Here is a 24,799-nt window from a genome sequence, read left to right on the forward strand (position 1 = left end):
CTAATTACTTCCATAGAATCACCCTTGCCAGGCAGGGCTGAGGGGTGTCTTCTAGGCAAAATCTATCCCCTTCCCCACACCTGCATTATCTATTCCCATTGCCCATTTACCTGCCATATTCTACCCTCCACCTCTCTACTGGTCCACGTGTTAATAAATCATTAAAATTAAGGTTAAAATTCTGGCTGTGGTTCATTTTCTCCTAAGGACCATTATCAATAGCTCATTTCTACTGACTAAATTTAAAGGTAGCTTAGTTCTAATTTTAGCTACTTCATGTGTGTACACTCCATTCTCCTAAGATGCATGGATACATCCTTTATTTCCCACTAGTGTCTCATCAGATACACAATGAATGAAGGACTTTATAATGGTCTGAGATATAAGTAAAATCAAGCTGAATACTGACTTTCAGTTACTGACCAGGCCAGTCAGGATTACAGGGAATGAAAAACAGTTTCTTTGACTAAGAAATCACATCTGATTTGGCAGTCTGGGTTCATTTCTGGCTGATTCATCTGTGAAAAATTCTCTTATGGCTTCCTTCAAGGTGTTGCTAATAGTATGCTGAGCTGGCAACCCTGAAAATATTCCTCTCTTAGATGATGCTATTTTCTTATTTTCTACCCAACTTTTCCCAAATATTTCCCATTATTATAAATGCCAATCCATCTGAAAGTCTGGCTTAAAGAAGTTTATTATGTATATGCATCAATATGATCTAGCCTCTTGATCTTATTCCACCTCTAAGAACTCCAGGTCCCAGTGAGGCTGGGGGATGGAGAAGAAGGACCAGCTCCTGACAGATTTCCTCCCTTTAGAAAAGATGGGGGATGGTGACAGAATCAGAGGGGGAAAGGGAAAGAACTGGTGAGGGAAAGAAAACATAAGAGAAGGGGAACAGATTTAAGAAAGAAAAGAACAAAAGAGAGAGAAGAAAATCTCTGCAATCAATGGTATTCAGGCAATGGGAGAGTTTAAAGAGGTTCACATTTGTTTAGAAAAAGAAAAATCAGGAAGATCATCAAATACTCAACAAAATTTGGTTTCTTTCAACCTCGGGCTCTAGTAATTCTGGATCTGTCTCCTATTAGCCAGGAGACATGTCTGAATGATGCAGAATAAAATAAACAAAGAGAGGAAACAGTCTGGTGGTCCCTCGAAAAGTTAGACATACATAGGATTACCATATGGCTCAGCAATTCCAATTCTGGGCATATACCCCCAAAGAACTGAAAACTGGGATTCAAACATATATGTGTACTCTTCTGTTCACAACAGCATTATTCACAACAGCTGAAAGGTGGGAACAACCCAAATGTCCTTTCACAGAATGTGGTATATCCATAGAATGCCGTAATATTCATCTATAAAAGGAAAGAAGTTCTGACACATGCTACAATATGGATGAACCTCAAAAACATTACACTAAGTGAAAGAAGCCAGACGCAGAAGGTCTTATGTTATATAAATCCACATATAAACATACAGGAGGCAAATTCATGAAAACAGAAAGTGCATTAAAAGTTATCATGGCCAAGGAAGAAAGAATGGGGAATTAATGCTTAATGGAATATAGAGTATGTGTTTGGGATGATGAAAAGTTTTTAAAACAGATTGTGGCAATAGATGCACAGCATCGTGAATGTAATTAACGTCACTGATTTTTATACTTAAAAAGGGTTAAAATGGCACATTCTGTGGGATATGTATTTTATTATAATAAAAAAAGAGAGGAAGGAATGTTTCTTGACCACCTAAATCCCACCAAATATCTAGCTAGGATCCTTGTACATGTCAATTTATCATCACTAACTACTGATTAGGAATTATTGCCATTTACAGATGAGGAATCTTGTGACAGATATTTTATAATTTATTAAGAATCACACAAGTGGGGATCCCTGGGTGGTTGAATTGGTTAAGCGTCTGCCTTGGGCTCAGCTCATGATCCTGGGGTCCTGGGATCAAGACTGCATGGGGAAATCCCTGCTCAGCGGGGAGTCTGCTTTTCCCTCTCTACTTGCTGCTCCCCCAGCTTGTGCCCTCTCTGTCAAATAAATAAATAAAATCTTAAAAAAAAAATCATACAGGGGTGCCTGGGTGGCTCAGTGGGTTAGGCCTCTGCCTTCGGTTCAGGTCATGATCTCAGGGTCCTGGGATGGAGCCCTACATCGGGCTCTCTGCCAGCAGGGAGTCTGTCTCCCTACGCCGCCTACTTCTGATCTGTCAGATAAATAAATAAAATCTTAAAAAATAAAAAATCATACAAGTGGTAGAAGGAAGATGTGAACCCACATCTGGTAGCTCTAAAACCCAGTCTTTCAACTATACCAAAGTGTTTGAAGGATAAACATACTCAGTGAATAAATACATGAATGAGAAAGGCAGCTTCTCCTTACAGGTCTGAAACTGTCAAATTAGTGACAAGAAAGATCATGAATGGCTGAATACAAAGAACTAAGTATCCAAATAGTTCCTCAGGCTGAAAACATCCTTTTGCATAGTTTTTAAGCCCCATAAATATATTGCTAAAAGAATATCTGCCTCGTCTCTCCCTTCCACCCAGAATATTTTGTAAAGTTCATTATTCAATTTTTCAATTTTTCCCATGTTCTATATATCCTATCCCAAACTCTCATCTGGGGTGGGAGAGTACCCATCCTCACCCTCAACAATACCACCATATACGTGAAGCAATGTTTGGTATATAATACTTTCCTATACATCACCTCATTTAATTCAACTAGCCACTCGGTAGACATCATCTCCATTCTTTTTTTTTTTTTTTTTTTTTTTTAATTTTTATTTATTTATTTGACAGATAGAGATCACAAGTAGGGAGAGAAGCAGGCAGAGAGAGAGAGGAGGAAGCAGGCTCCCCGCCAAGCAGAGAGTCCGACGCGGGACTCGATCCCAGGACCCCGAGATCATGACCTGAGCTGAAGGCAGCAGCTTAAACCACTGAGCCACCCAGGCGCCCCATCATCTCCATTCTGTAGACTGGCAAACTATGCCCCCAAAGTGAAGCACTTACCTGGAGCTAAAATCTGACCTAGTATAGACACTGGGTAGGGGCAGTTAAAGAGGTGCTCTTCCTATAATGCATCTTTCTTCTGAGAATGAATGGGCTAATCAGTGTATTGATAAGAACTTTTAGGTAAGATGTAATTAAAAATCATGGTAAGGTCTCTGCATTAAAAATATATACATAAGACTAAAAACAGTTTTTGAAGTTACCTTAACAGCTTCATTTTTTTCTCTGGGAACTCCTAGAGCTGCTGACATCAAGCAACAGTCAAGGAGACGTAATACTCCTTGCTACCCACAGTAAAGCCCTGACTCAAGTGCCCATCACATCACTTGTTTGAGACCTCTAATGCAGGATGTTCACATATCTGTTCCTACCAACTGGAACTATTTCTCAGTCATCTTTGTATCCTCAGAACTGAACACAGTGCTTAGCATGGAGCAAATGAGTCAAATGTCAACCGTGTGAAGGAATTGTTGATACATTCCATTGGGTTTTAACAATCTCCACTCTCTGATTCTCCAAGTCCATCCTCCACACTGCAATGTTACCATATCCCTTCCCTGCAAAATCACCCCAAAACTTTATAGTGCATTCAGGACCAGTACTCCATGTGCACTCCCTATCACTTTTTTTTTTAATATTTTATTTATTTGACAGAGAGAAATCACAACTAGGCAGAGAAGCAGGCAGAGAGAGAGGAGGAAGCAGGCTCCCCGCAGAGCAGAGAGCCCGATGTCGGGCTCGATCCCAGGACCCTGGGATCATGACCCGAGCCAAAGGCAGAGGCTTTAACCCACTGAGCCACCCAGGCGCCCCCACTATCACTTTTTAGAAAAAAATTTAATAGATTTTATTTGAGAGAAAGAGAGAGTGAGAAAGAGAGCATGAGAGGGGAGAGGGTCAGAGGGAGAAGCAGAATTCCTGCTGAGCAGGGAGCCTGATCCCGCACTCAATCCCAGGACTCCAGGATCATGACCTGAGCTGAAGGCAGTTGCTTAACCAACTGAGCCACCCAGGCGCCCCTCCCTGTCACTCTTATCCCACAAACACATCTTACATCCTAGCACATTAGATGCCTTTGAATTTCTTGGATTCATTCTATACTCATTTACGAGCACTCAGAGGTCTAGGCACAGGGGATACAAGAGGGAAAATGAAAGAAAAAGCCCCTGTTTCATGGATCTTACAGTCTAGTGGGAAAGGGCGGGAAAGACATGGTATCTGAAAGAAAGAGGAACCAAGGGCAGGGCACACACCAAGTATGCCCTTGCAAACCAGAATAAGGACTCCAGGTTCCATTCTAGGTGAGGTGGAAAGGCACTGGAAGATTCTGAACAGAGAAGTAAACTGACCTGCAAACCTTTGCTCAAGATTTCACCAGCTGTGGCTAAAAGAACACTTTTTTCCATCTTTTTTTTTTTTTTTTAAATTTTTATTTCTTTGACAGAGAGAAATCACAACTAGGCAGAGAGGCAGGCAGAGAGAAAGGAGGAAGCAGGCTCCCTGCCAAGCAGAGAGCCCGATGCGGGGCTCGATCCCAGGACCCTGGGACCATGACCCGAGCTGAAGGCAGAGGCTTTAACCCACTGAGCCACCCAGGCGCCCCCCATCATTTTTAAATGTTGAAATTTCTTCATTCTTCAAGGCCCAATTTAATAATCAGCTAAATGGTGCTGTCCCTGAGAATTAAAGGTCACTTCTTTTGGTTATCCTCCAAAACTTGACAGTACTCATGTTGGTCTGATTATGTCTGGTTAGTTGTATGTAATTTTTTTTTTACACAATTTAAAAAAAAAACAAAATTTTTAAAAATTTTGGGTATATGTTTACCCAAAGTATCTTATTCATTTTTTTATTTTATAAGCCATGCACAGTGCCCTGTTGCTGCAAACTAAAGTATGTTTCCTTTCTATTAACTTGCAAGACCAAAGCAAAGTGATCATCCTCTTTTTAACTTTTTCATTCTTGTCCTTGAAAAAAAATAATTGTTTTCCTGTTATAACTATTCCATATTTTATGGCTGTGTTTCCATATAAAAAACATGTATCTACAAACACATAACCTATATAAAATAAGAAAGTCCCTTATACATCACCCCATTCTATATCACAGCTATCTTCCCCTCAAGATTACAATACTCCTGGAGACTGACTGAGAAATATTTTCATAAATACCTTTAAATCTCTAAGGAAGTTCATTGTGTAAGGCAGATCATGTGTAAGGCACAAGATCCTTTTAGGGGTAATTATCACTTCTCAATAAATGTCTTACAAATGTAGATTTGGTGCATTAAGGTTGCTTTTTAAATGGCCTGCTAGTTTTACACAGACTTATACAGGTTCATGAATAAGTCTCAAATAGTTATAGTTGCTTTTCCCACACCATGGCAAGACACATATTCACTAACCATAGTGTTAAACAGTATATGATTGTTTATTTTAAGATCCGACACAGAATTTGGGTTAAAAGTATTTAATGTAATAAAATGACAAGAAGAATTACCATAAAAATACTCCATGTCTCTGCAGGACCATAAAGTATATGGCACTAAACACTATCAAGGTTGTTAATGTTTTCTCTGCAAATATAAGGGTATAGCCTCCCTTCCTCACCCTCTTTGAAACCAATAAAACATAAAATCGCTTTTACATATACTCAGTAATTAAATATGCACCCGCAGGAAGTTAAGAACCACAACGATTACACTTTAGAGCAGTGAAAAGAAAAATTTAATTAGTATGGCTAAAAGCTACTACAACTTACCCAAGATTGTTCCTGTTACTGGATATGCAAGTTTAGACGAGTATCTTTTGGATGAATGTCTTCTCTCAAACCTCTACTCCCCTGCTTTAGTAACTTTGTACACACAGCTCCAACTCTGCAAAAGCAAGTCGATATTCCAAGCACTTTACCTGATGTGCCTCCAGACTCTCTTACTCTCACCTCAAGAATAAAGCATCTTCTTTCTGATACTTCTGCTCTTGTTTTCACTCATTTATCAGGGCTTGGGCAACCAGTTCCAGATCAGTAAATTATCTTTAAAAGCTCCTGTTTCCTATACTGTATAGTACTTCCTCATCTTAACCTTGTGTCTGTTGCCTTGAGCTATATTTAAGCCAATGAAACCAAGTTGAGGGCTTTTTTTCCTGCATTCAGACAAATCATGTGACATGGTGTGTTACATGCTAACCCTAAAGTTCTGAAGCAATAAGGCAACACCCCTAAATGTCATAACTCATATCCTGTTGAGTTGTTTTATGTACCTTACTAAGTTAAGAAATTCATCCATAAACTTATTGAAAGCATTTGTACTGTGCACAAAATATTTAGAAAAAAACAAAAAAAACAAAAAACAATAACTGATCAGCACAGAAAGAGGTGGAACTTTCATAAAAAGACAGCCTCCACCCTTTTGGATCTTACAATTATCTACATGTTTGAATTATTAGAGCTTTTTCTTCTTCTCTAATGTTTTACCACTTCATGTTGAGCGGCTGGCTTTATTTTCTCTTCCTGGTGGCTCAGCGCAAGTTTACAGACAGGCAGGCCAAACTCCAGCAGACTGAGCAGGGGAAGCAGCCACTTCAGTCCCAGATATCCTTGACAAACAGTGCAAGGGAAGGAGTAGAGCCAATGCTAATGAGGCCTCACACACCCAATTGAGTCACCTCCCAGGACTCTTGGATGCCAAGTTTCCATTGAGGAATCTTTGGCTGAGATGGAGGAACTCAGGAACACTAATTACAGCCTTCCGCTTCCATAAATAATGACTTCCTTGCCCTGACTCACTGAGAATACTAAAAGGAAGGAACTTTCTTTATTATAAGGCGGTCAATTTTAGAATGATAACAGCATTTCTCAGTTATAGGTGGATCTTTAAAAACAAGAAGACAACGCCTCACCTTCGCTTGTTATGTCAATACTAGAGACTGGGTACTGGCAGCATTGTGAGGTGGTGACAGTCAGCAGAAGGGCAGAAGTGAAAGGCATCCTGAAGAGCCATCTACCCCACAGGGAAGCAGTCTGCTCTCTAGAGAGGTGAAAAAGCTAGACTAAGACAACAGGCAGAGTGAGCTCTAAACTTCAGGGTTCTGCGCAGCACTCCCAGGGGACATCTCACAGGCTCTACTTTCATGGCTCACTCTAAAGCCCCACCATCAGAACTAGGTTGGGACTTTACACACAATACTTAACACTGTACAATTCCAGCCAGAGGACTCTTCAGGTCCTGATTTACTTACTTTCTTTTCGGGGTGTGTGAGTGGGATGTAGAAGGAAGCTGGAAGTACAAAAGCTGTTTGTGGGTGAGAAGCAGCCTCCCCCCAATTCCCACCAGAGACAGGACTATACCAGATAGAAACCCTGGAAAGCAGCCACCATCACTCTTGGGAGAAGTAAAATAGAACGGAAGTCTTCTGAGCAAGATTCCCAGCATACGGAATTCTCTTCAAGAAAGTAACTTATGTTACTGCAATTAAAATCCAAAAGAGGCAAACATCTGCCATTTCTTTGTGTCCTAGCTCTTTACTGATCACCATGCACTGTGAAGGAAATAAGGCGGGGTGACGGACAAAGGGGCACACATGTTTAGATCAGCAGAAGTCTATCTTAAGTCCTTCTAGTTACCATCTCATCCCCTCCTCCTCTCTTCGGACAAATTTTTCTAGGCAAGAGCAAACCCAGAAAACATTTTTCAATCTTTATCTTACTTTTGACATTTATAAACAAGGCTTTCCTGGAAATTTTCAAATCAGTACCCTCAGGGGTGCCTGGGTGGCTCAGTCGTTAAGCATCTGTCTTCAACTGAGGTCATGATCCCAGAGTCCTGGGATTAAGCCCCAGGCCACCAGGCTCCCTGCTCAGCGGGAAGCCTGCTTCTCCCTCCACCTCTCTCCTGCTTATGTTCCCTCTCTCGCTGTCTCTCTGTGAAATAAATAAATAAGATCTTTTAAAAAATCAGTACTCTTGGTCTCCAGGCCATTACACCATTACTCTTGTCTTTTTCATCATCCCTTCATTGTCTCCTCTACAGGATCTCCTTCCTCTGCCTGCCTTTTAGTGCAGCAACGACTCGAATTCGAACTCTGGCTCTCTGCCTGTCTCATTATGCATATTCGCCCTGAGGACTTCACCATCTCTCATGGGTCCTCTACTTCCTCCATGTTAGCAACACTGGCCAGACCTTGCTCTTGAACTCACAGTCATGCAACAATTTGTCTGCTGGCTGCTTTCATGGAGACGTCCTAACTCAAAATAACTAAATATATCAGTCATTCCCTCCCTGCCATGCCCACAGCCATTTCTTTCCTTTTATGGGCCCTCTCTCAGGTATGGCAACATTATCAAACCAGTCACCCAAGCCAGGAATTCCCTGGTCACCCTTCTTACCTACAAGTCATCTATTTCTGCTCATTTTAACTTCTAATGGATTTTCAAAATTGTCCCTCTGCACTATATCACTCTCATTTTTAGCCCTGTCACTGTTCCAGGCCTCACCGGGTCTATGGCTGCAGCCTCTTAACTAGGTTCTCTACCTTCAACCAAATCCAGGAGACCCAACCAGCAACTCATCTAAAGAACCAGGGGTCTCTCTTACACTCTACAATGGCTCTGAGCACAAAGGTAGGTCCCTTAAAGAAGCAAATGGGGCTTCTGGGTGGCTCAGCCGTTAAGCATCTGCCTTCGACTCAGGTCATGATCCTCGATCCTGGGATCGAGCCACGCATCAAGTCCCGCATCAGGCTCCCCTTGTTTGTGTTCCCTCTCTTGCTGTGTCTCTCTCTGTCAAATAAATAAATAAAATCTTAAAAAAAAAAAAAAAAAAAGAAGCAAACAAACCCTACATTCCCTGGCCTGCCAATCGTCATCTCTGGACACTCCCTGCCGCTCACTTTATACAACCCAGCAGTGATACCTGCCATGCAGGCCTCATCTCGATGCCGCTGCTTATGCTGGCTCCTCAGCCTGGAAGATCCTTCCATCTTCCCCTTGCTGATTCTAATATCCTTGTACAATAGAAGTGAAGCATTGCCTCTTCAAAAAAACCTGTTCCAATCCTTCTCTAGACCCGTTCTCCGGTCTGCGTCAAGGACTCCTGATCAGGGCTCCCGTGAGGCTCTCTCACTTATAACAGCTTCTTTTTCTAACCCATGTGAGGGCAAAAACTGGGCTCCTACTTATCTTATGCCCTTCGAGCCTATGCCTTCCAAACACACAAGGAACTTAACGAAAGTTTAAACTGAGCGTGCAAGAGAGGCTGTAGTTCTTATCTTACAGATAAGGAAAATGATGCTCAGAGAAGGTACATCTTAAAAGCCATCCATGGAGAAGTCTAAGAAGGGAACTTAGAATGCAAAAATGTACTAGCTAAATTGAAGTCTTTTTCTTAAAAGCAGAAAGCCTCTCAGAGCTAAGCATGGTGAGAGCAGAGAATGTGTCTACATTTTTACTACTGTTACCCTAAAACCTGACAAGGTGTTATTTCGCACACGGGGAATATTTAATAAATACTGGGTGGCTCGCTAAGACTACACAGATGGTCACTTTCACTTATATAATGTGCAGGAGTGGGTCTGCTTCTTTCCAGCAGATGGAGCTACAGTCCCATATGATCACCAGCTACAGTTTGGGTGACTGATAAAAAGAATCAGCCTCTTTCTTCGATCCTTTTCCATGCTTCCTTTTTTCTTTATAAGTCTCACACAGATAAAAAGAAATCAGCAGGGGCGCCTGGGTGGCTCAGTGGGTTAAGCTACTACTTTCGGCTCAGATCATGGTCTCAGGGTCCTGGGATCCAGCACCATGTCAGGCTCTCTGCTCGGCGGAGAGTCTGCTTCCCCCTGCCTACCTGTGATCTCTCTCTGTCAAATAAATAAATAAAATCTTTAATTAAAAAAAAAAGAAATCAGCAGACATATTTTCCATAGAATATTCTCCGAATGGACACAGATCCATTTTGTAACTTTTTCAACGCCTTTGCATTATTTTTCTCTCTGGCCTTTTAAAAAATCTGGGATAATCTCACCCAATTTGATTCATCCAATCTATCAAGTGTTACTGAATGTCTACATCTCTCTACATGCCTCTTAAGTCCTTCTTTATGAAACACATTTATAACCCAGCAAGTTCATCATGTTCATCCCTAGACACATACTTTCCCTGGTGTTTCTGACCTATTTCACTTAAGAAAACATTAGTTTACCAATCAACTCTCACTTAAAACAAAAAACAAAACAAAAACCTTTTCAATATATATTTTTTAAAAGATTTATTTTATTTTAGAGAGAGAGACAGCGGAGTGGAAGTGGAGCAAAAGTCTTAAGCAGGCTGCACTGAATCCCTATGCAGGACTCAATCTCATGACCCTGAGATCACGACCTGAGCCAAAACCAAGAGTCCGATGCTTAACTGTGCCACCCAGGCACCCCTCAATATATCCTAATTGCTATCTTAAAGGCTTTGAGTTTCTCAACAGGAAAAAAAAGAAATTAATACTACCTATGAGAATACAGCTTATAGTAAAATCTCGAACAAACTTCATTTTTTACTCAACTTACAAATTTCATGGCATTCCTGAAAAACTTAGTGTTGACTGAAACTGTGCAAAGGTACTCCATGATTATATCTAGAATAGAATTGGGGGGCACTTGAGTGGCTCAGTTGGTTAAGCGTCTGCCTTCAGCTCAGGTCATGATCTCCAGGTCCTGGGATGGAGCCCTGAATCAAGCTCCCCGTTCAGCAGGGAGTCTGCTTTTCTCTCTCTCTCTCCACCTCTGTCCTTCCCCACCACTTGTTCACTCCCAAATAAATAAATAAAATCTTTTGAAAAAATAGAATTAGGTGCTTTGCTCAGATAACTATAAAAGTTTTTCTTTTTTCTTTTTAACCTACACTAAAGTCCTGTGGATGCAAAGTTGATGACATCTAGCATCCCTGGCCCTAGCCAACTCAATGTCTATGTGCACCATGCCCAAATCATCGAGGTAACAAAAAAATACCCCACAAGTTCCCAGTTGCTCCTTAGGGAACAGTTCTAGCTCTACTGACCCAGAGGATTTCTGAGGCCATTAAGCTACCTAATGGCAAAAGTGTTAATTAAAGTATCTGAAGGGAGGTGCCTGGGTGGCTCAGTGGGATAAAGCCTCTGCCTTCAGCTCAGGTCATGATCCCAGGGTCCTGAGATCGAGCCCTAAATCGGGCTCCCTGCTCAGCAGGGTGCCTGCTTCCCCCTCTCTATCTGCCTGTCTCTCTACCTACTTGTGATCTCTGTCTGTCAAATAAATAAACAAAATCATTAAAAAAAGTAATAAATAAATATTTGATATTCAGCTTTCGCGACTACAAAATGGGATAATAACTATTCTGTCTAAATCTCAGGCTACACAAAGATAAAATGAAATCATAAACATAAAAAGCCAAATAAGCTGTTTTTGTCACAAAATTCTGTATAATTTCAAAGTGAGTTTTAGCTGAAAAATAAAAATCAGTACTATAAAAATACTACATTTTGGCATGAAAATGCCTGCAAAATCCCATGAATGCATACCAAAAAAGGTGATATGGGATAATGAATCTAGTCCTGAAATTTAGGATTGAATTTATTCTAGAGGAAGAAAGAAAGGATACCTCTACAGCATCATTTTTTTGGGCACCGGATTAAAAAATTATTATATTTCATGAACTAAAACAAACATTTCTCATACTTATGACAGCTGAGATGCTTTTGAGAGTTCAGCCAAAGCATTAAGGCTTCTGGTTAAAGGAACCTCTGTGAATGGGGTGCAGGAAAGCAGAGATATTTCATTATTCCATATGGTAAAAATCTTATCATACCACCAAGTTATACTGTTAACTTTAATACTGCAAAACTATTTCAGAATAAAAGTGCTTCTATTTAAAGAGAACATATAACAAAATAGGATTGGGTATATGGTTAGAAATACATGAAACAAGTTTTACGAACTCAAGTGCAAAGGATGTGTTCAGTTAAAAACTGAAGACGGAAGATGAACTGAGTCATAATTAGAAATTATTGGTGACTAACTGGCAATTTATTATATACTTCCCTACAGTGTCACTTGGTAAGAAGGAAAAATAGATACAATTTTATTTCCCAGAAAAAAAAGAGCTTTTCTTTTCTTTTCTTTAAGATTTTATTTATTTATTTGACAGAGAGAGAGATCACAAGTAGGCAGAGAGGCAGGCAGAGAGAGAGGGGGAAGCAGGCTCTTTGCTGAGCAGAGAGCCCAATGCGGGACTCGATCCCAGGACCCTGAGATCACAACCTGAGCCGAAGGCAGAGGCTTAACCCACTGAGCCACCCAGGCAGCCCAGTTTTTCATTTTTTAACAGCTGCATTTTAAGTTCCCAAAAATGCTAAACAGTAGTTTATAAAAATACATGAAGTACCAAAAAAAAAAAAAAAAAAAAAAAAAAAAACAAAACAAAAAAAAAATACATGAAGTACCACTTTCCTCTTACTTAAAAAGTGAAGTATTATAATACAGAGAAATTGGCATTTGTTTAGAATGTGAATGGGTAGGGGCATCTGGGTGTCTCGGTTGGTTAAGTGTCTGCCTTTGGCTCAGGTCATAATCCTGGGGTCCTCGGATAGAGTCCCATGTTGGGCTCCCTGCTCGGTGGGGAGCCTGCTTCTCTGTCTCTTCACTTGTTATCTCTCTCTCTCTCAAATAAAAATCTTTTTTTAAAAAAAATGTAAATGGGTAAAAACAGTAAAAATTTTTAACTTTTGAGCCAATCCAAGTGTTAACTTATCATTACTCACTTTGTACCACTAAAACAGAGGGGTGAGTGGCAAACAAATACCTGTAAATTGAAAACTTCCTTTCAGGGGTGCCTGGGTGGCTCAGTGGGTTAAACCTCTGCTTTCGGCTCAGGTCATGATCCCAGGGTCCTGGGATCGAGCCCCACATTGGGCTCTCTGCTCAGCAGGGGGTCTGCTTCTCCCTCTCTCTCTTTGCCTGCCTTTCTGCCTACTTGTGATCTCTATCAAATAAATAAATAAATCTTAAAAAAAAAACAACTTCCTTTCATTTCCATTTCAACAAATATGTAGCCAATGATTACCATGTAACTTACTGTTGAGGGCACAGGGCACTAAGGATGAGTAAGACAAAGCTCCTGGCCCAGAGTAAATTCCCAGACTATGAGACACATACAACGCACATCACAGTATTCTAAGAAACAGCTGAGGCAATGTTGGCAAGGAGCTGTAGCACAGAGAAGCAGAAAGAGAGGCTTTAGAGACTAACTGACTGAAGAGAGTCTGTATTGGTTGTGCCCACAACACAAAAGGAGGGAAAGAAAAATTTTCAGGGAAGGGAATAACACAAAAGCACCACCAGCTAGTACCTACTAGTACAGTGTGCTAAGCCCTAGGAAACAAAAAGGAGACAGTTTCACTCCTTTTAACGAGCTTACAGTTTAAGGGAGACAAGGAATGGTCACCGATTATACAACAATATGCTCGGTGTACTCACAGTTCTGAGAAATCATATTGTATTCTGAGAATTTCAAACCCATTTTCAAGAAAATCTGGACATTATGAGTCAAGATCAAACCACAGGGTCAGGAAGTGTGAGGCAGTAACTGAAATGAGTGTCCTTATTCGGGGTGGTCAAAAAACTCCTGTTAGGGAGCACTTTTCTCCCTAAGCAAAGGGAGTGCTCCCTGTCCTTTGAGTACTGATCGATCTCTCTCTTTCGGACATTTACCATATGCTGCCATGTATCAAGATAAAGCCAGACACATGTTAACTAGACTTACTGCAGTGATCACTTTGCAATATATACAAATATTTAAGTATTGTGTTACACATTTGAAACTAATATAGTATATCCATTATAACTCAATATAAATAAATAAATGAAGGGAGAGAGGGAAGGAAGGGAAGGAGAGAGAGAGCAAGGAGGGAAGGAAAGAAAAAAAAGAAAGAACAAGAGAAGAGAGGAGAAGAGAAGAGAAAGCAAGTGAGCGAGCTTATTTTACTTCTCCCTACTAGATTATAACCTAGACCCGGAGATTCGTTCCTTAACTTACGTTGAAAGATAACTGGGACTGACTTGCTATCGAAAGTTCTAATCCAATCTCCTCACAGGACAAATAAAACCTAGTACCCGGTAGCTCTTGTTCTTGTGCGTAAATCCTAAAACCTCATTAAAAAACAGAGCTCGGTGTGCCTGGGTGGCACAACTGGTAGGTGTCCCAACATTTGTTTCAGTTCAGATCAGGCCATGATCCTGAGCACAGAGTCTGCTAGATAGTCTCTCTGTGTGCCCCTCTGCCCCTCCTGCTCCTGCTCTCTCTCAAACAAATCTTAAAACAAAAAAAAAAGAAAGAAAGAAAAAAAGCTAAAATGATCAGGGAAAACCAATAATGGATAATTACCCCCTGTTACTGCTGTAATTCTAACATTAATATCAAGACCAGGCCTCTCCCCCACATCCCATCCCTCATCTGGAATCCTGGCCTCAGCTGCCCTTGGTTCCTAATGCAGGTGTAGAGCATGTGTGCCTATTTGCATTGTCTTGTTTTCTTTTCTGCAATGTTAGCAGTCTCTTTTGAGGTGGTTTTGGCTATAGAATCAAAACTGCTATATTCTATGCTTATCCAAATATCCAAAAGGAATACCACCGCACTGACACGCACATGCACATGAGACGACTGTGAGATGACTCAAGACTGACTTCTGGAATAGTCATTACAAATCAAACCACGAAATTCTTTAAAGAAAAAAATAATGCCTAAGGGAAGGTGGGGAAAAGGAGAGCTGTAGCTAAAGCTAGACCTGTGAAAGTCAGTGTTCAGTCCAGTCCAGCAGCTGATGACAACAAAACATTATCAAATGTAGGAATAAGAAGTCAGGGAAGAGACGGTATGGAGAACTGCATCAGATCAAAATGGCCCCCAGGAGATTTCAAGGAGAAATGTTTTCTGATGAAAAAGAAAGGAAAGAACCCAAAACATCTGGATGGCTAACGCAGCTTTTTTTTTTTTTTTAAGATTTTATTTATTTATTTGACAGCACAAGTAGGCAGAGAGGCAGGTAGAGAGAGAGGAGGAAGCAGGCTCCCTGCTGAGCAGAGAGCCCGATGTGGGGACCCTGGGATCATGGCCTGAGCCGAAGGCAGAGGCTTTAACCCACTGAGCCACCCAGGCGGCCCGCTAACATAGCTTTAAACAAAGAAGTAATTGTCAGTGCCTGCTATGTGTGGGTTCTCTGTGATCCTTAAGAGCAAGTAAAACAATTCAGTATTTTAAGCTAACTTTGGGAGGACTCAGGTTTTCCAGTCAAGGCCAAGCTTGCTGATCTCTGTTTTTATTGTTTGAAGAATGGTTAGTTCACCAAAAGTATATGACTATGTTTGGGGTGGGCGGAGAATACACACACACACATGCACGCACGCGCGCATGCACACACACACACTACTCCAGGTTTAAAAATCCCACCTCCATTCTCACAACCTTGGATGTGAGATGTTATAAACAATAAAGCAAGCTAACAGAGAAAAATGACAGGAGAAATTATTTTACATGATCAATGACTCCAAATGTGTTAGGCTTATCACCAAGGGAATGTACAAGAGATAATATATATTCTAAGAAAGAGTATTCCTCACCAAATGTGGATGTACACTTACAAATTATTAAATTTTGATATAAAAATCAGCAAGACATGGGAGGTGGGGAGAGTGGGATGAACAGGCAGAGCACAGAGGATTTTTAGGGCAGTGAAAATAATCTGTACAATACCATAATGATGGAAACATGTCATTATAATATTTGTCCCAACCCATAAGACATGAATGACAACATTCCACTACTCTTCCTCCCCAACCCAATCTGGGGTTGATAGAGGAGGTGACAAGGCAGAAAGGAGTCCAATGTTCAGCAGCTATGACTGTAAGTAAGGTGCAAGGTGTACGAGAGCACCTGGTATGGGGTTGGGGGGTTCCCAAACAGACCAGGCCAGCCACTCACTGCTGACAAAATCCAAAGGCAGAGAGAGGAGTGGTGTTGAAACAAGAAAGGAATTTATTTCAGTGAGGCCAACACCAGGAATACATCTGATTAATGTCTTTTTTTTTTTTTTAAATATTTTTTATTTATTTGACAGAGAGAAATCACAACTAGGCAGAGAGGCAGGCAGAGAGAGAGGAGGAAGCAGGCTCCCTGCAGAGCAGAGAGCCTGATGTGGGGCTCGATCCCAGGACTCTGGGATCATGACCTGAGCTGAAGGCAGAGGCTTTAACCCACTGAGCCACCCAGGCGCCCCATCTGATTAATGTCTTAAAGATTGTCTCCAAAGTGCTTAAAATACGTATAGGTCTACGTAAGGAAAATGTGCGACAAAAGTTGGTGGGTACATGCAGGTGGGAAGTAAAGGTCAGTTTGATCACTGTTGTGGGTCAGTCATAAGGATCTTGCTGGCTCAGGGCAACCCTTATTGCTTGAGGGGTAGTTTCAGTTCCCCACATGGGATACTTTGCTTGCAGGATCTTTTGCCTGAGTTAAGAGATAAGCTGGAAAGAACTTAGTCAACTGGGAAGTACAGACTGAGGTCAGCAAGGAGGTAGCTGAAGTCTTCTTTCAGAATCAAAGATAAAGAATCTGGAGTAGAGCTGCTGGCAAGTGTAGAAGGGAAGCTGTGGGCACGGGAGAGCAAGGAGGTCAAAGAATCCCGACAAAGGCTCCTGTCAATGCCAAGGAGAGCTGTCTGTTAAGCATCAGGTCATTGGTAGTAAGGAAGGACTTACACAATGCCTTCTTTCCAAAGCTTTAATCATCTGTTCCCTTTTGAAAATTCTTTCCCTGATTTTGTCTGGCTTTCTATGTCCCCTAGAGAAATTTCATCCACTTAAAAATGGAAACTCAACTCTACAAAACTCATCTATTTTGTGCACTTAGGAATAAGGTACTCAAAGCCTTGGAAAATATCCAGACCTAATCAAAAGCAAGATTCACATAGAGAGCAGGCTTTCAGGCTAACTCCCTACCACACATAAATTACACTCCCACTCCCAAATGGATTTCCACTTTATCTGAACCCAGGAATCCTTAAACCAGGAGCACGGATAGTGAATAAAAACTATAAAGCATAATGGAAAAGGCCAAATGTGACTTTAAACCCAGATGAGCCATTTACTAGATGGGAGAAAGGTCTTCATGTCAGTGAGCATCTCAAAAAATTCCAAGACCTTTACTACTTTACTACTACTGCTACTAGCTCTGAGTGTTTCTCTCCCAGTCAGTCCCTTCAGATCTCTGCCCAAATGTCCTGGCAGGAAAGACTTCTCCAACCAGCCTACTTAAATGTGCAATCCCCACTTCCCATCCCTAATACTTTTCTCTGGTTTACTTCTCTCGACTTCATTTATCACCATCTAATAGGTTTCATTTATTTGTTTATGATGTCTCCCCCCTAAAAAAGATGTAAGCTCCACGGGACTCCTGTTGCCTCTCCAGAGCTCAGGACAAACCTGACCCACAGCAAGGATTCAGCACCATTTAACTGAATATGTAAATATAAATGAGTCAATTCAACCCTCCACTGGGCTAATTTCACCTATACTTCTGGGTTATTTAAAAAAAAAAAAAATGTTTTGCCAAGACTGAATTATGAAGAAACAGGCAGTCTGAACAGACCAATTACTAATAAGAAGATGGAATCAGTCATCAAAAACCTCCCAGCAAACAAAAGTCCAGGACAAATGGCTTCACTGGTAAGTCTACATTTAAAGAAGAATTAATATCATCTGTTCTAAAAACTCTTCCAAGAAATGGAGGAGGAAGGAATACTTCCAAAATGTAAGAGGCCAGCATTACACTGACACCAAGACCAGACAATGCCACCACAAGAAAACTACAGACAATATCCCTGATGAGCACAGATGCAAAAACCCCCTAAATATTAGCAAACTGAGTTCAACAGTACATTAAAAGGACTATACAGTGTGACCAAAGTTGGATTTGTTCCATTTGTTCCAGTGATGCAAGGATTCAATATCTACAAGGGTCAGTATCTACAAAGCGATACACCACGTTACCAATATGAAGAATAAAAATCTTACAAATCTCTCAATACAGAAAAAGCATTTGACAAAATTCAACACCCATTCAAGATAAACAAACAAACAACACCACCACAACAAAGTGCGTAAAGAGGGAATGTATGTCAATACAGTAAAGGCCAAAGATGACAAGCCCACAACTAACCTCATAAAAAAACGCTTTACATGTTGGCTGTCATATAGTGAGTACTCAACAATGGTTAGTTTTCTTTCATTTCTTAAGTCAAAGTAATTGCCAAAAGTTTCAGAACATTACAAGTGGGCAACTCCAAAAGCCTGCCTGCACTCAGTGAAACACACGGTTTGGAAAAGCAGGGCTCCCTATCATGGCGCCACTCAGTGTAGCCTACGATCATGAGATTTTGCCATCAATCTGCACTGAAATCAGTGCAGAAATTAAGAATAAGTACTTAGAAACTTAAAATTTGACAGAGAAATTTTATATCTGCTGAATCTAAAGAAAAAAATGAGACTTGTATTTATAGGACTTAAAAAAAAAAGATTTTATTTCTTTATTTCACATACAGAGTGCAAACAAGCACAGGGAGCAACAGGCAGAGGGAGAGGGAGAAGCAGGCTCCCAGCTGAGCAGAATACCAGATGTGGATGCGGGGCTCCATCCCAGGACCTTGGGATCATGACCTGAGCCAAAGGCCGACGCTTAACGACTGAGCTACCCAGGTGCCCTCACAGGACTTCTTTTTCCTTTCATTTTCCTAGCAACCACTTTTTTTTTTTTTTTTTTTTTTTTTTTAAAGATTTTATTTATTTATTTGACAGAGAGAGAGATTACAAGTAGGCAGAGAGGCAGGCAGAGTGAGAGGAGGAAGCAGTCTCCCTGCAGAGCAGAGAGCCCGATGCGGGGCTCGATCCCAGGACCCTGAGATCATGACCTGAGCCGAAGGCAGCGGCTTAATCCACTGAGCCACCCAGGCGCCCCCTAGCAACCACTTTTTTAAAAGGTTTTATTTATTTGAGAGAGAGAGTAAGAGAGAGAGACAGCATGAGAAGGGGGAGGGTCAGAGGGAGAAGCAGACTCCCTACAGAGCAGGGAGCCTGATGCGGGACTTAATCCTGGGACTCCAGGATCATGGTACGAGCCAAAGGCAGTTGTTGAATCAACTGAGCCACCCAGGTGCCCTCTAGTAACCATTTTCATTGTCCTTTATGGAAGTATCAGATAGCAATGAACTAACAGGCTCGCTCTTTCTTTCTTTCTTTCTTTTTTGTTAAATGAAAACCTGTCTTCACTATAGTTTGGAAAGTACTGGCCAGCAATGCTTGATGTGGCCCAGGAAGGTGTAGAGCACCAACGAAGTAACTTGTACTACATGTTCAGAACTGTCATTTTATTCAGGGTTCCAGGCCAAGAGAGGCAAGATGAGCAGCAGGTGGAGAGATAGGCTCAAAGGCCAGGAGTTACCTCAGGGATCCAGGCCAGTTCTAAAATTTAAGAGAATTCTCTAAGACACTGTTTCTCAGAATTTTTTCCTATACACTCCAAATGGCAAAAGTCCCAGAGATCCAGAGAGAAGAGATGGACAAAGGAGCATGACGCAAGCTGAGGATGATACTTTCTTGATTGCAGTGATGATGTCATGAGTCAAAACTTACAGACACGAGTGCCCGGCTGGCTTAGTTGGTGGAGTATGTATAGACTCTTGATCTTGGAGTTGTGAGTCTGAGTCCCAAGTTGGGTGTAGAGATTACTTCAAAATAAAATATTAAAAAAATCTTACAGTGTTAAAGTCAAATATGAATGGCTTATTGCATGCTAATTATACCTCAATAAAGGGAAACTCATGGAAGGCAAAGAAGAACAATAAGATATGAAGGATGTGGGTATACAATCAGAGTTAAGATATTTGGTCCCATGATAAAAAAAAAAAAAGTTACAGTTACTCAAATCCTCCTTCAGAATAACTTTTCCAGTGTCTTTTAATAGGCCTTCCATAAAGCACTCAGTATTTAGACATAAGCTCAACATGTATTCATTGTGCATATATGTTTTATTATGGTTTTGCATTGTGTATATATGGTTTATTATGGTTTTGCAACTGATGAACTAAACTGACATTTTCTGGTAGAACTTTACCCTTTACCCACCTGTTTTAAAATTTAAGGGTCAATGGTTCTTAGCCTGGAGGCAGAATGTTAATCAAATCTGGCTGAACTTTAGAAGAACAGATGATGCTAAATGAGATATTCTCCCTCAGCAAATTTCAAGAGTCTCTGTTGCCATCCATACATTGAACAGCTCACCTATGTCTTCTAGTCCACGGCTCTCTAGCTACATTTTTTTTTTTTTTTTTTACCATATAGGATTATGTGCTAAATGCTCAAAAACTAAAGAGTCTTCAAAGAAAAGATTAAATGTTTAAGATTCACACTCTTTGTATAATATTACATTATATTACATGAGACTACTGTTCATTATATTATATTCATTACATTATATTACATGAGACTCTCTGTTCACCAGAGAATGCTATTCCAATGTAAGGTATTACATTTCTGTAACAGTATCTATTGTCCCACTTTAGTCAAATGATGTGGATAACAAGTAATTATATACTTTTGTGTTTATTTTCAGAGGTATTTACACTGTGAATAGCTCAAAGAAAATATCTAGTATAGTGGGACAGCAGTAGAATCAAACATTCCACAATTACTATTTATACTAATATGACCTACAGAATCACTGTTTTGAAGTCTCTTGTCATTTCCATAAGACGTAATGTGATCAAGGACCCTGCTATAAACTTTACATAATATTCAGCTCAGTTTCTCCATCCTTAAAAAGATCTTTCTCTTCCTTTAGATAACTCAAAACGTTATCTACAATAACAGTCTTTTGTCCTATTACCATTATTACTGTTATTTATAAACATTTTGTCTTCTCTATTCCATTGTAACTCTGATGGAAGGATGTGTAACATTAACATAGCTTACGATAAGTAATATATACAGATACTTAATACTTACTGAAAAAGGAAGGGAAAAAAAGATCCAAATAAGGTTTCTATAACCCTATTTATATATTATAAGCCCAGAGATTTTAACAAGAGAATCAGATATTTGAAATGTTTTAGCAACTCTGAGAAATGTTACCACATTAGTCAAAAAGCTATATATACACATATATTTCCTCCCCAGTTACCTATTCAGAGTTCCGATGGACCGAATTTTTCTGGAAAGTCCATTTTTTTAGGTAGTTGAAGGCTTACACTTCAGGTGAAGGGGGAACGGCTATGTGCTCCCCCCGTTCCCCTCCACCACCAGGCCACAGAGCTGGGTACCTTCAGTCTGGTCCCTCTTCCTCAGGTCTGCCGCGTATGCCAGTGCGTATATGCCAGTGCTGCAGACTGCCGTGCCCCTCCCTTCTGGCTCTCCCATGCTAACTTTCCTTATTCGTCTCCACTGCCTCTGGGGATGGCCCCATTCCTTCTGAAATGTTGCTGCCCTCACTGTGAATCACGCTGTCAGAGTACACAGAATACAGCCTCTTTGAGTTCTTGGCTCTTTTTCTCCCCCATGTCTGTTTGCTTTTGGGAACTCTGGGCCTCATTAGTTTGCCATTAAAAAGGTTTCCTCCCCCACCACCAACCTGCCAGCAACTGCTGGATTCCAGACACCCTGTATTTCTGCAAAGTTGGCTCTTCAGAGCCAAAGAGAATATTGTATTACTGTAATGCCTTGATTTTCTTTTCTCTGCATGAATAAATAAAATATTCAACTCTGTCTAAATCAAGGAAACAAATTATCCATAATTCTTGTAAACATATCATACAAAGATTTACAGATAACCTTATCCATCTATGCAGCGGTAAACAAACAAACAAGTCAGCATTATTTCTGCCCCAAATAATTACCTGTCCCTTGTGTTATCACTCTCTCCTCTCTCCTTAAAACAACTGCATGGTGGGAAAGAAGTCTTTTCAATAACTGATGCTGGGAAAATTCCATACCCATATGCGAAAGGATGAAACTGGATCCTTAATTGAACTACACACAAATATAACTCGAAGTGGATTTCACACGTAAATGTTTAAGACCCCAAACTATAAAACTCCTAGAAGAAAACCTAAGGAAAAAGCTGCATGACCTTGGACTGGGCAATGTTTTCATATATATGACACCCAAAGCACAAGAAACAAAAACAAAAACAGATAAATGGGGCTACATTAAAACTCAAAACTTTTGTGCATCAAAAGATATGATCAGGGTGCCTAGATGGCTCAGTGGGATTGAAAATGGTGCAACTGCTATAAAAAAAAGTATGGCAGTTCCTCAAAAAATTAAAAATAGAACTATCATATAAAACAGCAACCCCACTTCTGGGTATATATCTGAGAAAACTGAAAACAAGGTCTCTAAGCGATATTACACACCCATCACTATTTATAGTAGCCAAGAGGTAAAAGCAATCCAAATATCTATCGATGCATAAATAGACAAATGAAATGTAGTATATATATGCAGTGGAATACTATACAGCCTTAAAAGGTGGAAATTCTGTCACATGCTACAACATGAAGTTGGAGGACATTATGCTAGGTAAGAAATAAGCCAGTCACGACAGAACAAATACTGCATTATTTCACTTACATGAAGTATCTAATGAATTAATGACTAATGAAATTCATCATATAGAAAGAATGATGATTACCAGGGGCTGGGAAGAGCAGCAAATGGGGAGTTGTTTCATGGGTACAGAGTTTCAGTTCTACAAGATGAAAGTGTTCTGGAGAGCTGCTTCATAACATGTAAACATACTGAACACTACTTAACTATACTATACACTTGGAAATGGTTAAGATGGTAACTTTTATATGTTCTTTTTTTTACCACAATAAAAACAAAACAAAATATTTGAAAGAGCCTGGGTGTGAGTCTTACAGACCCAAGTTTGAAAGGTGGTCAGCTCTGCCACTTAACTGTGTGGCCGTGGGCAAGTTACCCACTGAGAGTCCCTTTTCTCATCTATATAAATAACGGTATAAATAATACAGAACGTAAAAGGTTGACCTGCTGCTGAGAAGAGAACTGCTGACATGGAAGATACTCACAGTTGGATTCCTTACTTCTACCCCTAGGGCCAGCATCAATGGATCACTATCATCAAAACAGCTAAGGCAAATTAAAGGCTTATTGGGTCTTGTATTGTCCCGATTCCCCAGGAATCCACACCTTACAGGAAGGAAAGCAGGCAGGATTATAGTCCCTACTTTGCAGGTGAGCAAAGTGAAGCGGAGAAGTGGCCTGGATTGCACAGACTCTAGCATAAGTGATGGTGCCGGGTAAACCCTGAAACACTTCATTTTATTGTACATAGACATGAGAAAGGGCTAGTAATGCAGAAAATAAAATCGACAGCATAAAAACAGAAGTGAGCACAACATATAAAAGAGGCCACAAAGATAGGATTAAGAAAACTAATTTTACCTTTACAATTTACATTTCCAAGGATTGGTATAAAAGGTTATCTTACTTTCTCTGCTTATCTTTTCACCAAGTTTCATTCATTTTAATATTCAGCTATCTTCCAAGACAGAATTTCAACTCTACATCATGATGCAGGGCAAAATCAATTTAGTTCTTACTTTTTTCTCCAGCTAAGACAGGAAGGAGCTGGTTAACATCCTCTGATTACTATAAAACAAACAAACAAACAAAAAACAACAACAACTCTGATTACTCTGATTAATCCTCTGATTACTAAATGACTCAATCATGTGCCAGCCATATTTTTTGGAGACCTTTGTTCCTACCAAATTTTAACTACCCACTGTAGCAACTCTGCCAGAAATCGTACCACCTTCGCTAAGCCCTAACCTAACAACATCACTGTGGCAACCTTACATGCATTCCACTTTGACCCTCCCCCCCTTGTGGAATGTAGACAGGGTATCTGGGAGAGGACAAAAGTTACCCCCTGGCTTTCAACAGTACCCAGTAAGCAAGGCTGAGTTGAAAGAATCAAGTATTTCAAAGGTCAACTGGGTTACTGAGAAATTCTGAGTTTATGCAGAAATGGACTTGGACAATGCTCAGAGATCTCATCCAGCACACATCCTTTCGAAACTATGTTTCTCTGAAAGAACTGGGGCAGAGTTCTGGCCCTGTCTGATCTCTTAACTCTGGGCTACAATGACTGCAATACAATATGCCCATTTTGGATAATTGCAACAGACAGGTTCCTTTAGGCTATGTTGTTATCCACACCCTTATTTCTTTCACAGTGTTGTCATCTCTCACATCTTTTAGACAACCTCAATTTCAGCTTCAGCCCTAACTTTAATGACAACATAGCTGTAGCAACCTTATGTACATTCTACTTTCGGCCACCCCCATGGAACGTAATTGTATGCTCAGTCTCAGTATGTGCCAAGCCCTAAACCAACAGGTTTATCTAAGAGGCATAGCATAATGGTGAAAGTAAGACTGATTTGAATTCTGTTAGCAGAAAGGCTTTGGACTTGAACTACAACACTGGCTCTTCCCTTGTCTCCAGACTGCCAGCCTAGCCTGCAGATTTCATAATCATGAATACCAATTCCTGAAGAGCAACCAGTCAATCAATCTCTCTCCGTACACACACACACACACACTCACACACTCTACTGGTTTGAACCATAATCAGATTTATCATTAATTTACCATGTGATCTTGATCA

General features: G+C 40.5%; 1 protein-coding gene across 5 annotated transcripts in view; it reads right to left on the bottom strand.

The window, feature by feature from the left end:
* Nucleotides 1-24,799, bottom strand: part of LIMS1 (LIM zinc finger domain containing 1) — a 138,105-nt gene that overhangs the window by 80,995 nt on the left and 32,311 nt on the right. The window contains exon 2 of one of the 5 annotated variants that reach the window (XM_045981266.1): nt 23,727-23,775. The exons of 1 other annotated variant lie outside the window; for it this stretch is intronic. The gene's annotated coding sequence lies outside the window, so the exon portion shown is untranslated. 3 more of the 5 variants (XM_045981267.1, XM_045981265.1, XM_045981263.1) reach the window with 3 other exon arrangements.

The sequence above is a fragment of the Meles meles genome, chromosome 16, assembly GCF_922984935.1.
Source record: "Meles meles chromosome 16, mMelMel3.1 paternal haplotype, whole genome shotgun sequence".
Lineage (NCBI taxonomy): Eukaryota > Metazoa > Chordata > Mammalia > Carnivora > Mustelidae > Meles > Meles meles.